The 15,672-nt window shown below is 32.9% G+C and overlaps 1 long non-coding RNA gene across 1 annotated transcript; it reads right to left on the bottom strand.

Annotated features, from left to right (window-relative positions):
- Nucleotides 1–10,441: 10,441 nt before the first annotated feature.
- On the bottom strand, nucleotides 10,442–14,379 carry LOC132609501 (uncharacterized). Its single transcript, XR_009570868.1, has 2 exons — nucleotides 12,161–14,379; nucleotides 10,442–10,607 (listed from the first exon to the last, which is right to left on the bottom strand). It is a non-coding gene; the product is annotated as an uncharacterized LOC132609501 (long non-coding RNA).
- Nucleotides 14,380–15,672: the final 1,293 nt, after the last annotated feature.

Raw genomic sequence — 15,672 nt, 5'->3', positions numbered from 1 at the left:
TTATTTAGATGGGTTTCTTAAATCCAAATCTAAATGTAAGAAAGAAAATAAAAATTATGAAAATTTTTAAAAAAATATTTATAAATTACATTTTAATAAATATTTTTATGTATAACATAATTTAAAAGTAGTATATCTATAATCGGGTTGGTTTGGGTTCGGTTTGACTTTTTTTAATTAAAACCAAACCAACCCTATAATGGTCGGGTTTTTTTTTCAAACACCAAACCAAATCGAACCAAACCACTAGTTGGGTTTTTTTTTCGGTTTGGTTCGGTTTGTCAGTTTGGTGCGATTTATCGGTTTGCCCTGTACAGCCCTACTACACACACATCATCATAATCAGCCGCAGCCTCTATTTTCTTGGAGTTGATCTTCACCTTCTCCTATAGAAAGACTCAAAGCTATATCTCCTTCACGAAAAAAAAAAAAAAGGATGATACACAGCAAAAGAGAGCATTTTCACATAGAGGTAACTAGCCACCACTTCACTACTGTAACTAGTCCACCATTAACGCTAATACCCCATTAAAACCATCCATGAAATTCATAAAAAACCAGCTAAAAACACGATCTCAAACACCATGAAACCACAGTTTCCGGTTCGAGATCACATGGGGATTTTCTGTTCGAGGTTCATGCTCCAGTAGGTCTTGCATTTCTTAGTTCGAGCCATGATCGGAATTAGATGCCGCTCTTTGATTCTGGTTTGGCTCATGTAAGTGTAAGCTTTCAGATATTTTCTTATTAATATTGAAAAACCCATTTTCTGTTCATGTCTTCTTTTATTTCTTTTTACTTCGTCTCTTTTGCACATGATTTCTCTATAGCATGGTTTGATATTATATAGTGTTGATTATTGACTTTGATAATACAAAAAATTGCTTTGAATCTAACTGTTAAGTTTAAATCATTTTTGGGTAGTATTTGCTCTTGTTGAGGAAAGTTTGGTTGACAAGAATGTCCACTAATCTTCATGAATAGATTGGATTGAATAAGTGAGATTTCTTTGGTCTTCTAAAGCTTGCAAATAAGATAACATAGACCAAATTAAATTTCACAAGGAAAACTTTCCCATGTTTCAGTTACGCTTTTATTGCTTTACTACTGCCAATATCTCTTTTCTTTTTATGCTTACGTAGGATGTTTTCTTATTTTGATATTCTCACTAGTATGTTTATTTATGCTAGTTTGGTCCTGTATTAGCAATTTAGTACAGTGATTTAATACATGTTGTTGAGTTCGTTACTTTGTTTGGTTTCAAATGGGTATTTCCATAATTAGAAGAATGGGTAAAATAATTATTTAGGAAGAGTAAATTATTTTGAACTATTAACCCTTTAAGGTGCTTAGTACGTAAGTTGATAAGCCCCTTTTAATTCTTTTTGGCATTATGTGAGTGTAAGCTAATGGGTTCTGCCAAGGGGTATTAATATTTTAAGAATTAGTTTTCGTAGGTCACATGTATTCATCATTAATTTTCCATGGGCCTTTAAGAGCCCGTTTGGATTGGCTTATAAGTTGCTTATAAGCTGTTTTCAGTTTTTTTGAGTGTTTGGTTGGCCAGCTTAAAGTCATTTTATGTTTAAAATAAGCTCAAAAAAATAATTGGGCCCATTTGACTTAGCTTATCTAAAGCAGCTTATAAGCAAAAAAAAAATAAGTTAGACTACCCAACTTTTCAGCTTATAAGCAAAAAAAAAAAAATTAGACTACCGAACTTATTTTTTTTAGCTTATAAGCTGCTAACAGCTTATAGGCATAAGCCCATCCAAACAGGCTCTAAGAATGCTAATCTTAGTTTCTTTTCCCAAACTTCAACAGTTTCTCGTTTACATGAAAATGGTCCCTGCTAATCTTAGTTTCTTTTCCCAAACTTCAACAGTTTCTCGTTTACATGAAAATGGTCCCTTTTGACTAATTCGTTATTTTGCTGCGATGAGATTGTATGTGTGAAATGTTAATTATTGTGATAGTTTTGATGCTTCCAATTTTCGTGGACACTCTGGAAGGGCTTGATCGCAAACGTAAAAAGATTATTTCGGGCCTAAATTACTTTTAAGGCCCGATTAATTATTTCCTGGGGTGAGATAAGTGAGATGAGATGCGAATTATTTCAAATCTCTTTACTATTGAAAAGAAAAGAGCGGAAAAATCAATTGTAAGGGAGCGAGATCGGTTGCAAAGCTATTCGAAACCCGTTGTCAAAAGAGTGAAAGTTTAACCAAATAATATAAGTCTCGGATTTTAGAGACAAATAATTGTTTTTAACGTTAGATAAGCTTTAGGCACGTTTCAAGATGTTTGTATCGATTAAGAATGCTGTTACACATCTTATTTCGAGACGTTTTAAACAACTCAAGGATGTGGTTACGCACTTTGGTCAATCTCGTTTAATAATTAATCTCGTTTCGATTGAGAATGCGATTACACATCTTAGTTTGAGACACTTAAAAGATCCGGAATGCGGTTACGCATCCGGGTTAAGACTAATAAAAGTTCAACAATAAAAAGCACGAGTGAAATCAAGGCTTGTAACACAATTTATCCAAAAATAGATTAAGCTAAGTATAAGTCGATAAAGCGACCGTGCTAGAACCACGGGACTCGGGGAATGCCTAACACCTTCTCCCCGGTCAACAGAATTTCTTACCCGGTCATTTGTTTTTGCGGACCAATAATAAAAGAGTCATTTCCTTTTGATTAGGGATTCATAAGGTGACTCGGAACACCAAAACTCAATTCCAAGTGGAGACTCTGAATAAATAAATAATCTCTTTTCAAAACGTCACTTCAATTGGAAAAACCCTTTAATAATAAAAACCTTTGCATGTTTATCGCGCGGGGGTGGAAAAAGGGGTGTGACAGTAGTTGATGTTGTTGTTATACTTCATGAATATAAAAAGAAGAGAATGTATAAAGACATCATATATGAGCGTATATTGGGATGTTTTTTGTATACTCTTGTGTTGTTGCTGATTTGGGTCCAAGGAGGAATGAAAGGGATTATAGTTATTTTTAGTCTTGTTGGTTGTATTGTGATCGATAAGAAATAGGGGAGATGCTATCTAATTCATTTTAAAGACGAGTTATCATTCGATATACTTGATATACTAGAGTCACCTAAGTTAATTCATGTATACCTTTGTTATAGTATTGACATTCTAGTGGTGACAAGTTCATTATTGGATTGTATGGGAGGCTCGAGGTATGTAATGGTTGTCCCTTCTTTTTTTGGCATGATTCATAGATAATAAGCGCTTATCGAATCTTAAAGAAAGAGAACTATTGTTTAGAGTTGTCAAAGAAGTGTAACGTTTCTAGATGTGGTATTGTATCTTCCTAGGGATTCCTATCCGCTCCTTAGTTCATTGTTGGTAGAAGAGTTAGAGAAAGACATGTTGACATCTTCATATATTTCAGTCTACACGTGATATACAACATGACATATACATATATTTTCTTTAGCCTGGCCACTTGGTCAGTGAGACAAATATGTCTGGCATACAGGTTAGTGAGACAGATATGCCTAGCCTATAGGTCAGTGAGACAGATTTCCTGGCCGACGGGTCAGTGAGACATTATTGTCTGGCCTTTTGTTCAGTGAGATTTTACAGTTGCCTGGCCATTTGGTCAGTGAGATTTTACAGTTGCCTGGCCACTTGGCCAGTGAGATTTTACAGTTGCCTGGCCACTTGGCCAGTGAGATTTTACAGTTGCCTGGCCACTTGGTCAAAGATTGGAGTGTCTCTTTGTATTATTATATTGCATTCTACATGAGACAGACCATGTGAGATATTTCAGGGCATTTCTTGACTTCCATACTATTATGTTTCAGTTCAGTTTCAGTTTCAGTTATTTTATTGCCTTACATACTCGGTACATTATTTAGTACTAACGTCCCTATTGCTAGGGGCATTGTATTCATGCCTGTAGGTACAGATAACAGACAGACAAATAGACCCTCCCACTGGGCGGGATCAGACATCAACTGAATGGTGAGGTCCACATATACGGAGTTGTCAGGTCTAGTTTTGGAGTGTCTCTTTGTGTTATAGATATGATGGGATGGGAAGTCGGGTCCTTGTCCCGACCATGATACAGTTATTCTTCCCTTAGAGGCTAGTAGACGAGGCATGTATATTGTATGTCAGTGTGGTGTTTTATTAGCCTTATGTATGTCTATTTTGACACTGTTGATTATGTACGTTCATAGCAGCCTCGTCAGCTTCCTCAGTTATATATATGTTTGGGTGTGTGTGCCCCGTTGAGATGAGATAGTCAGTCTTGATATATATTCAGAGTGTGGCCTTGCCGGCTGGTTGATATTGTCTGTTTGCAGGTAGGCCCTTTCGGCCTAAGTTGAGGGTTACTCCTCCAAAGTTACACATTCAGAGTGGTTCGCTCCGGCTGAGTGTGGCACCGGGTGCCGGCCATGCCTCTCCAGATTTGGGGTGTGACATGTATATTCCTAAAGGATGTGTCTGTTATGAAAAGTCGTATTTGAACAGACGTGTTTGCTGCGACGTGTTTGAACAGACGTGTCTACCAAGGTATTATAAATACCGTGTATTGCTTCAAAATAAAGATATAACAGACAATCACTAATTTCTCTTCTTCTTCTTCTTCTTCTTCTCTAAATACTCATACAAAACATAATTATGTTCTTGTGGGAAATTCAAGTTAATTGCTGAAACTTGAATTTCTGTCACGCCCCAAACTCGATCCTGGACGTAACAGGCATCCGATGTTATGAACAACATCAGAAGCACCTTATAAAATCAATAGATGTCTAATCTCTTTCAATAGTCTTTTAATATTTTGTTAAAACTGTCATTTATGGCTAAATGAAAACATACTCATGCTTATACAAAAAAAATCAGCGGAAGTCTAATAGGAATGCTAAATCATAAAACTTGGTAAATGCCTCAATAAGTCATACGAGACTTTCAACACCTACCCCCAATCTGACAACTATTTATGGAGCTTTAAGAAAAAAAAAAGAGTATCTAATTTCGAGACGCAGCCTGGAAACTGAAATAAATAAATAAATAAATAAATAAAGATAGAGTGGTGTACCACCAACAAGCATGTGGGCTAACCAATAAAGCTGGAAAGCATCAAGTTCTCCTATTCCATGCGCGTATCACGTACCTGTACTTCTTTGTTACCTAACATACCATCAAAAACAATAACGGTATGCCTGAGTACTGAGTACTCGGTGAGTATCTCTGGGACAACAGTTAATATAGTAAAATAATGTAATACGGATCAGTAACATAGTATCAATTAAAGTAGTACGAAATTTCAGAGATAGGATAAATCGTCAAAGCTTAATCAAACCATTAATGGAAATCATTTGTGAGGAGTAAATCAACTTTAACTCATTATACCGTTTATCCCACTTAATTCTTTTCAAACATGAACTCACAGGCAACCAAAAGTATATCACATACCAATACAGGCCCAAATCAATATAACGAAGGGATGCTCATTTGAGGTTCCCTAAACTGCATAGAAGTATCACATCCAGGTTATCAACCCATAATGGCTATCCTTCCTCCCGAATAGATAGGCAAAGACCACACTGAGATTACAAACCCTTGATCACCACTCTTCATCCCGAATGTCTAGGCATGAACCACACCGGGGCTATTGACCCTCGATGGCCACTCTTCCTCCCGAATGGCTAGGCAAACCCCACTAGGATCCATAGTGACTACTCTTCCTCCTAAGTAGCTAGGACAAACACAACATATAAATCATGGCAAAATAGCTGAATCATAATCATAGCATAGAAGATGAATCACTCATTATGGATTATGTTCATCATCCCGTTAGTAGGGGTACCTCAAATCATTAATGGGTTTAGAAACCAAATTCAAGTCATTAAATGAGTTTTAAATTCCAACACAATCCATTCATAGAGCAAAACACATGACATATCCAAGCTTTTCGAAATCAAGTTTAAGCATCCCTTAAGGGGTAATTCATGTTCAAAGATCAAAGTATTATATTTCAATTTCAATCTTCCTTTGATAAGGGAAAATCATGTATATATATATATATATAATACACACAAAGATTTAATGCGGGCTTGTCGCTCACGCACACAAACCTTGCCAAAGAACCACTTAGAAAAGTATGTTCGAAAAAGAGATATACCTCTAATCCCACTAAAACGCTACCAAACGGAATTTCCAAGGTTCAACAATCACTCTACAATATATTTAGATGAGAAAGATTAGAACTTTAATCATTTCTACGAGCTTTCTTTCAATTTCGGAAACTAGGAATTTTTCTAAGCCTTAACACTTGTTCTTGAACCTCATATAAATCATTCGTAGATTCTAATAGCGTAGTATAATATATAATAGCCTAAAATTCATCAATAATATCAAGAAAACCAAGTTCATACCTTTTAGACAAAGTTCTACACGTGCCCTCTTCTCCTCTCTTGAGTTTTCAAGAACCTGGGGTTTGGAGAGATGCATTAGGGTCAATTTGATGTTAGAATGACGTAGTAATAATTGAAATTGATCAAGAACTTACTTTAGATGTTTTGGAGAAGTTTTAGGATTGTTTCCTCTCAAAAAGTCGGCCAAAACGAAGTGGAAATAAATATAACGAAGTGGGAAACTTATAAAATTCTGAACCAAAAAAATACTGGACTGCAACACCCTTATGTGGCGGGCCCATCGCGAGTGGGACTATCCGCACCACCCTTGCACCGCATGGTGCCGTACATGAGTAAAATTTGGTCAGGGAGAGGTTCTGCTCGCAGCACCCTTGCGATGCGACAGCAGATCTTGCTAAGTAAAACGGTCATAACTTTTTGTATGTATCTCCGTTCAAGCTCCACCATATATGGTTGGAAAGGTATTTCAAATACCTACAACTTTTATGTTTTGAGTTTTCTCAGATTCCCAACATAACTACCCGAGAAATTGGCATAAGTGAAATTACCTCCGACTTAGACGAATTTAAGAGCTCTTATGAACTTCACAATTTGATTTGACTTCAAAACGACTATTTTTCACCCAAACTCATCCCAAAGAGATTCATATAGTTAAGGTATCACATTAACACCTCTTATACGCATTCACACCTAACCTGAATTTACAAAGTGTTGTTATAATTTCATAGGCTTTGTAAAATCCTGGAGGAATTCTGCCACCATCCCTGTAGCAACGAAGTAGGAGGCTTAAATTCCTTAAGGACAGAGATTACTCTATCAAAGCTGGATAATTTCTTCCCCAATTCTGAAATCTATTTTTCTAACATTAACAACAAAAAGAAACAACACACAATTTTACACGGGAAACGCTCAAGGGGAAAGAAAACTCACGGCCGCTACCAAACTCTTATTATTCTCAATGAAAAATGTTTACGAGATACATATTTATGTGAAAATGTTAGGTATATAGGCATCCAGTTTACTTAGGGTGTCCTAGAAACTATTTTTCAAATAGGAAACAGACTATTTTCCAAGCTATTCATTCGTGGTAACAATATTTTGTATCATTTTCAGCTTTAAGTACTAGAGAGAAGTACTTACATCTTGTACAAGCCGTCAGGAATGGTTAAAGAAGAAGGCTAATAAAGCCTTCACTTCAACCCCTAAATTTTGAGGTCTCAAAAAAAATTAATAGTGTATTTTGTGATTTTACCGCTTAGATAATACTGAAGTTTGTCAAAACAAAAAAAAAAACGAAGTAAAATTCTCTCTTAAATTAAGATAGATTACAGACTTTTTTACATTTGAAATATTTTAGAATTTTAAACCAAACTACTTAAATCTTCATATTTGTAAACAATTTTCTTATAACAATATCCAAGGTAATGTATTTCAAATACAACAACATCTTATTAACTTGAATTAATTCTTACTGATTTAGATAATGAATAATAATAATAATAATAATAATAAGAAGAAGAAGTTGAAACAAAATAAGGAATAAGGAGATTGGCTAGAGAGAGCTCATATGTGTAATTTCTTATATCTTGTTGTCATTACTTAAGTAAATATGCTCTAATTAGGGGCGTAGCTATGCATGCCGAAAGGGTGGTAAGCCGAACACCCTTCGCCAAAAAATTATACTATGTAGATAAAATGTTTGAAAATAGAAAGAAAAGTGAAAAATTAAAATATAGAGCAAAAATTTATATTCGATCCCAAATCTATGTGACTCTTGGCTCGATCCGACCCTCTAACTCCTGGTCCTTTTAACCCCGCCCTAATTGCCTTTTAACCCCGCCCTAATTACCTAGTTTGTGAAGAGGTTATTTTATTATATTATTCTTATCAGACATAAAGGCTCTAGTTTCACATTAATATATGTTAGTAATATTTATTGTTGATAAGATTTATTTCAAATTAATGATCTAGTAACCATATGTTGCAATATATATAATATCATGAATCTTCTTGTCAAAAGCTTTTTATTATTATAAAAGCACTAATATTAATGTGGTTGATCAAATTATCCTTTAAATATTGTCGGACTCTTATACCCTTCATACAAAAAATATCCTTTTAGCAAATAATACATTATTGGATTAAATTGTAATATTAAAAACTTTTCCTAATATGATTGTTTTCATAGATTTCTAATATTAATCAAATTCAAACGTCTCTTTCTCATATTATGTCCTAATCATTCTATGAAAACTATTGGCATAAGTAATTAGAATAGTACATATTCTAAATTCGTTTTTTACTCCATTATGTAATAGTTCTTTCTTTGGATCTTCGGGTAGTATACAAAGATAATCATATGACCAAATAATTTAAGAAACTAAAACTTCAAGACCTGAGTAAAACATTGGAATTGGAAGTGTACTGGGATTAGTATGACATAGTAAATAAATGTTACAATTTTATCCTTTTGAATCATTGATGTATACTTATTTATGGATTGTTTGGATGTACTTTTTTAATGTTTGTGCTTGATTTTCACTTTTGTGATCAACTTAATTTTTAAAAAGTAAATAACTAAATATTCTTAAAACTAATTGATATTATTATACTGTAATTTTGTTTAGTGACGATTTTCAACACTTTCACATATGTAAATAATACTAATAAATATAATATATGTTCAAATAAATATAATATATGTTCACCTAATCTCTAATATTGGATTATCTTAGTCGTAACATGTTTTCTATATGGAAAAAAGAAAAAGAAAAAAATACCAAAAACATCAATTTCAAAAAAAAAAAAAATAGTAGATACAATCTTATACTATAATAATATTTTTATAACTCATAAAATAATTATATATAATTATAAGTAATATTATCTAATAATTTTACTATAATTTAGATTGAATAGGAATAACGTGCAATTGCACGTTTAAGAGACTAGTTAATATAAAGATTTGAGTAGTATTTTACTCTTACACCGCCTCTTTTTTTTTCCCCTCCGAAAACCAGACAATGTTTAACCCAAATGCTTGCCTTTAACTGTATCTCCGGTGACAAAATCAAATGCTGACATCCGTGTCCTTTTAGTGTCATGCCCCAGGATGACAATAATGCTCTTAAGTACCATGTCAGTAGATAGAAATGTCGCTATATTCTTTTGAGCAATGAATATACCCCTCAAGCTCCGAGAAGAAATGAGCTAATCTGGTCTCTTAGGCAAAGTGGTGGGTGAGATACTATTGAGAATGAGACCTGAAAATGAAATTTTTTAAAGTATAAAATATTTTTGCACGGAAAATGATTAATGAAATATATGGGATGGAGAGAAAGTTAAAGATTTTGTTTTGTAAAAAGTATTTTGAAAATTAGAAAAAAATATTAAAGGATAAAATAATAAAAATTTGGTCAAACTAAAAGTGTTTATAAGAAAAATAATAAATTGGGGATGATCAACTTATAACTTTTGATTTATAAGTATTTGGGTGTTTACACGCATAAATAAGCCAAAATGTTTTTATTAGCCAATTTTACCATAGCCTCATAATAACTACTCCCTCCGTTCCATAATAAGTGGGTTTTTAGGCTCATGCACACCCCTTAAGAAAATGTTTACACTACAAAAAAGGTGCAATCACCGGAGGTCAAAAGTGCAATTTGCGGAGGTTTATAACCTCCGTTATTTGTTGTCACGGAGGTTCACCAAACCCCTGCCATTAACGCCGCCACAATCAATTTGCGGCAGCTTACTGCAGGGGTTTGCCCAACCTCCGTGACAACAAATAGCAGAGGTTATAAACCTCCGCAAATTGCACTCTTGACCTCCGCACTTGCACTTTCTGTCTATGGTACATTTTGGGTACAAGGGAGGTTACAAACCCCCGGAATTTACTATAACTATTGGGGTTTAAACCCCCACACTTTTAGATATATTCTAGAATAGATATATTTATTACAAAAAAACAACTTTTCGAAGTTTTTTTAATACAAATCTGAATATTTTAACACTAAAACCAGAAATATCAACATTCCATTAAAGCATACAAAATAATAAGACAAGTAAATGTCATCAACTAAAATCGTCACAAAATCCACTTTAGTCAACTAATCATATTACATGATTACTAGAGCTAGAAAATCTTGAATCCATGGATCCGCTAGCTGCTACCTGCGTCACTTGGCTACAAAGAAAGAGAGATTTGTAAATACATTACCAGAAAGAACGGATAATTATGAAAAACAGGGATGGTAAAACTTTTTTCACCGATACAACAAAATTCAGAGCTTGGTATACAATTGGGTTATTGTAGCTGAAATGAAGTAGCTGCCAGCTTAAATCATGTAAATTCAACAGTACCACAAATACAGAGAATATGGGAACCAGAAACTAATCCACAGTAAAGGACACAACTAAGGATAGTACAAATAATCAGTCACCACATTTTTAAGCAACAAAGACTTTTTCCAGTAGCCCACAAGCAAATAAGCAATGCCATTATATTAGTAGCTATGTGAATCTCCCTGGGTCTGAATTATATCAACTATCAAATCATCAGCTTCATTTCTTATGCAGAATCCATATGAACTTGATTAGAGGTCAATATTGTATCTATATAAACTGGAAAACACAAATACAAAATACTAGTAGTGGAAAATCTGAGTCTCAGCACTAGATGGAGTAGCTATTTATTATTACATGTCTATTAACTGAATTTATAAGTATGCAATAAAATGGATTTATTAAGGTAAAAACACATTGACTTACAAGATCAAACTGTCCGGTCAAGGACAAGAAAGAAACTGCGATCAGAGAGAAGAATAAAAACAACGATATCGTTAATAAGGTTGTTGTAGTAATTTTCTTCTTCAGATCCCATCGCTGAATTATTTTGACAAGCATCTAGCCTTAGCACAAATTGTTTCATTGATTTCTAATTCCTCTCTTTCATGATCTTAGGCACAACTATATATGTTACTATATTGCTGTATACCTATCCTAAAGCTACCATAATTCAAGACTTTAAAGACCTGAAGGCTTTTCTGCTTGGTCTCCTTTAAGAAGATTCAAAATAAAACATCAGTTAGTCGTTAATTAGTATAATAATTATAGTATAATACGTTAAGATCGTGCTACAACATTGCCGTTTACGTAAGTTAGTCTTTATAAATTAGTTTCTAAACAACTCTTCGTGGCAAAACAAACCAAACATGCAATTATCAACACACATGTTCTGATATTCTGCCACTTTGATGGAATCAACATCTTATTATGAATGTCTTTTCTAATGGTTTCATAATTCCTACTTCTTGAAATTTTTAGCAAAACCATGAATGATAGTACATGCTACTGCCTTACGAGGAATAAAAAAAAAAAGGAATAGCATTAATGAATTCAGATTCTTAAACATGGGATACAAAACTCAGATTTTCATACTCAAACATACTATTTATGCACTAAAAGAAACAGATGATTTAAATGCATCTCTTTTATGTCAAAATAGAAGATAAAGAAACAATTGTTGTTTTTGCTAAACATATGTTAAATTTCTGGTCAACCCTTAGGACACAGCAAAAGTAATTAATAGCAGGAACAAAAACTTATGCACATTCAGAAAAATCCTTCCTAAAATCAAGTAGAAAACTAAAATCTCGTAAGTGGGCAATCAAGCAAATTGTAGGGAAGTGAAGAGCCCAGTAAATCAAGCAGAAAATTAAAATGAGCAAATTGATTTACCGTTGCAGGAGGTGAACCAAAGATCCCAGCAAACTGTTCTAGTATTGACCCTTCCTTCATTATCATGTAGGCTTTGAGAGTATTCAACAATTTATTGTACTTGTCTTGACATCCGAAAGAAGAACATCCAACATCATTACTTGGAATTCTAATACCACCAACATGAGGTTTTGTTTGTTTAAAATGAGTGCTTGGAGTAGCTCCTAATCCCAAACATCTTACCCTCCCAGAATGCTCTTTTCCTAGCAACTTACCCACAACATCATTGGGAGAAATTTCAGACTCATCCACAGTACTTTGATTCACTGCTAGCTGAATTTTTTCCTAAATAAAACGTACATAATCGAAAAAATTTGGGTCAACAGTATACCAACAAGAAAATATCCATCAAATGCATTAAAGATCTTAAACTAATTACACCTGCAAAGAACATTAGGGTGACTAACCGTCACAACCGTATACAGATAGTGCAGCTAGCAATTCTCAAGACCTTCAATCAGACCCCAAACAAGACAGAGATTTCTTTTACTCAAAGTCAAGAATTTCATCTTGACAGGGAGATTTCTCGATTCGTCGGAAAAGTTTAGAATTCTTGTTCTATTTTGTTTTGCGATTGTTTGGTTCTACTGGCTCAAAGTAGAACCTTATCGTTGTCCAAAGTTCAGTGGTGAAAATTGATCCTCGAAGCTCGTCGCTCCAGTCGCTGCTCAGAAAAAGGTAATTTTACTCCTTTGTTTTAGGTCTTGTTTTGATATGGTTTGTAGTATTTTAGTCTTGCTTGTAATTCATAGTTTTGTTGCTGTTTAGATTTAATGTCGAGTGATTTTCCCTTTTTTTTCGTTTTTTGGTCCTGCTGCTATATAATTTATTTTAGTTACCATTAGTTTTGCTCTTTCTTCATACATGTTAAGCACGAATCTGGTGTTTAATTGCTCCCTGGTTTTTACCTCTGCTTTTTTTTTTTTTACAGCTTAAATTCCTAAGTGAAAATGTGTAATCAATACTTTAACATCCCTATGAGTTATGTGAAGTTTTATTTCGATGATTAGTTCAACTTGTCGAGATAAAGGTACTGTTGGTCTTAATATTAGTTCTAAAGTCCACAAAAAACCCCTCCTTAACCTTTTAAACATTGAAGTAAGGATCTGTTTAATGAAGTAGTTTAACTTAATAATCATTTCTGGAACTTCTAATAAACTATATTATATATATTATATCCTTGCAGGAGAAAAAGATGCACAAAGATTAGCGAGAGCGGAAAAAAAAAAAGCAAACACTTCACATCAAGAAATTGTAACTAATTCTTTTAAACAGAAGGTTACAACTAATCCAAGTAGTTTTCCTTATATCTCTTCAAAAACCGTGCAGTATTTTCCAGCAACCTCTCAATAACCAAAATGGATTGCAACAATTCAGTTATAATTATCAACATATTGACACATATACTTGAGAAAACCATAGCTAAAAGAAAGCTGCTCCATATCAACTAACTTCAAATAAATCAAGCAGCAATAACTTGATGTTGCCAAAGACACACTGAATGGAAAGAACAAGTTGTTTTCCTCTTCAATAACTACTACTGCATAAAGAATTAAAAAAAAAAATCTAGTCCATTATTGCGATCACCAAAGAATTCTGTGAACACCAAAATTCAATTTGTGTATGCCTGTTAACTTTTATCTTAAGTTTCTGCAAATTCATCTAAACATTGTGGCATTGTTAACCTTCACTATCTAATGTCAACTGTTACTCCAACGTCTATATCGTCTGATTTGGAAACCTAATTCGACAGACAAGGGTACATTTGAGTAGGCCTCTTCACCTTAGTGGCGGATATCTTGTTTAATAAGATCATACTTTGTTATGTCAACAAATAACATCTGGAAACTTCGGCTCTAATGAATTATCAGTCTGGATCACTACTCAATAAGGTAAAGTTGCTTAATTGAAAGGATTATTAACACAAACATTTGTTTGATAATTTTATTTGGTCAAAGTCGTGATGTCAATGCTCAGCATGAATGTGCTTAAAATACGAACAAATAACATCTGGAAATACGAATATACTATTTTGTCAAACCCAGAACAAAATCAGTCCAGCCCATAATTACACAAGTCAAGCAAGTGTACAACACTAACCTGTGAACAAGATGAAGCAAGTGTACAACACTAACAAGTGTACAATACCTAAAATACAAGTAATACCTAAAATTGCAAAATGGAACAATACCTATGCCGCGCTTTTTTATAAACTAGACGGCTATGTCCGTGCTCACTTCGGATTATAATGTATATATATATGTATATATATATATATATATATACTATGTTCAAAATACGATTAATATAACATTGTAGTTTGTGTTCCGTATCTAAAACTTTATTTTATTCGTGTTTGCTACGAAAATTTATTAATACTTTTTAAAAGAGAAGACTTGTTTAAAAGAAAACTATTTTCCTCTCTTTGAGATAAAATAATAGCAATATTTAAGCATCAGTTGATACTTTCAATTTTATTAATTAATTTAAAAGTGTAAAAAATACTTATTATTTTTTATCAAATTTTGATTTGGATAATTCTAATTCAAATTATTAAATTAATTTTACATGTTTAAAACGAAACAAAGTAGAAATTAATTTTCTATTTAAACGAAGAAATGCTATTTTTTAATTTTTGGTAAATATTCTCGGTTTAACTCATTTTACTTGTTATATTGTCTTTTGCATGGTTTTTTAAGGAAACGTGAATTAGAATTATAATTTGACTAATTTACCTTATTCATTATTTGATCTTCATTTGATATTAAATTGTATCTTATTTTTTAAATATATATATTTTAAGTATATTTATTTTAGTAAACATAACAGATAAATGACATGGCGGAATAGCAAATACAGCAATTAAATATTTTGAAGAAAAGTAATAATATGGGGTCCACGTTTTTTGCTGTGCAATAATTTCATTTGCTCTCACTAATAGGTTAATATGCATGTGGCAATGAATCCACTATTATTGACTTGATGGGGATACTTTGGGAATTACATGAATATTGTTTGATTTTTTAATATATGAGGTGCACGTTGCCCTTAAATAAAAAAGTGGGTGGGACCACAAAGGATTTTTTTACCCTTAAATAAAAAAGTAGGACCGAACACGGACGAAGATCTTGCCTAAACCGGCTCTTCTATATAGTAGTAATAGTAAAGTAATACATATAATTTTTTTATCAAATTTTGATTTGGATAATTCTAATTCAAATTATTATATTAATTTTACATGTTTAAAATGAAACAAAGTAGAAATTTGATTTTCTATTTAAATGAAGAACTTCTATTTTTTAATTTTTAGTAAATATTTTTTGTTTAACTCATTTTACTTGTCATGTTATTTTTACACAGTTTTTTAAGGAAACGTCAATTAGAATTATAATTTCACTAATTTACCTTATTAATTATTTGATCTCCATTTAATATTATTTTTTCTTTTATGACATTAATCTCTTTTCACATTT

This window comes from Lycium barbarum, chromosome 9 (assembly GCF_019175385.1).
Source record: "Lycium barbarum isolate Lr01 chromosome 9, ASM1917538v2, whole genome shotgun sequence".
Lineage (NCBI taxonomy): Eukaryota > Viridiplantae > Streptophyta > Magnoliopsida > Solanales > Solanaceae > Lycium > Lycium barbarum.
This window is presented reverse-complemented; position numbering and strand designations above follow the sequence as displayed.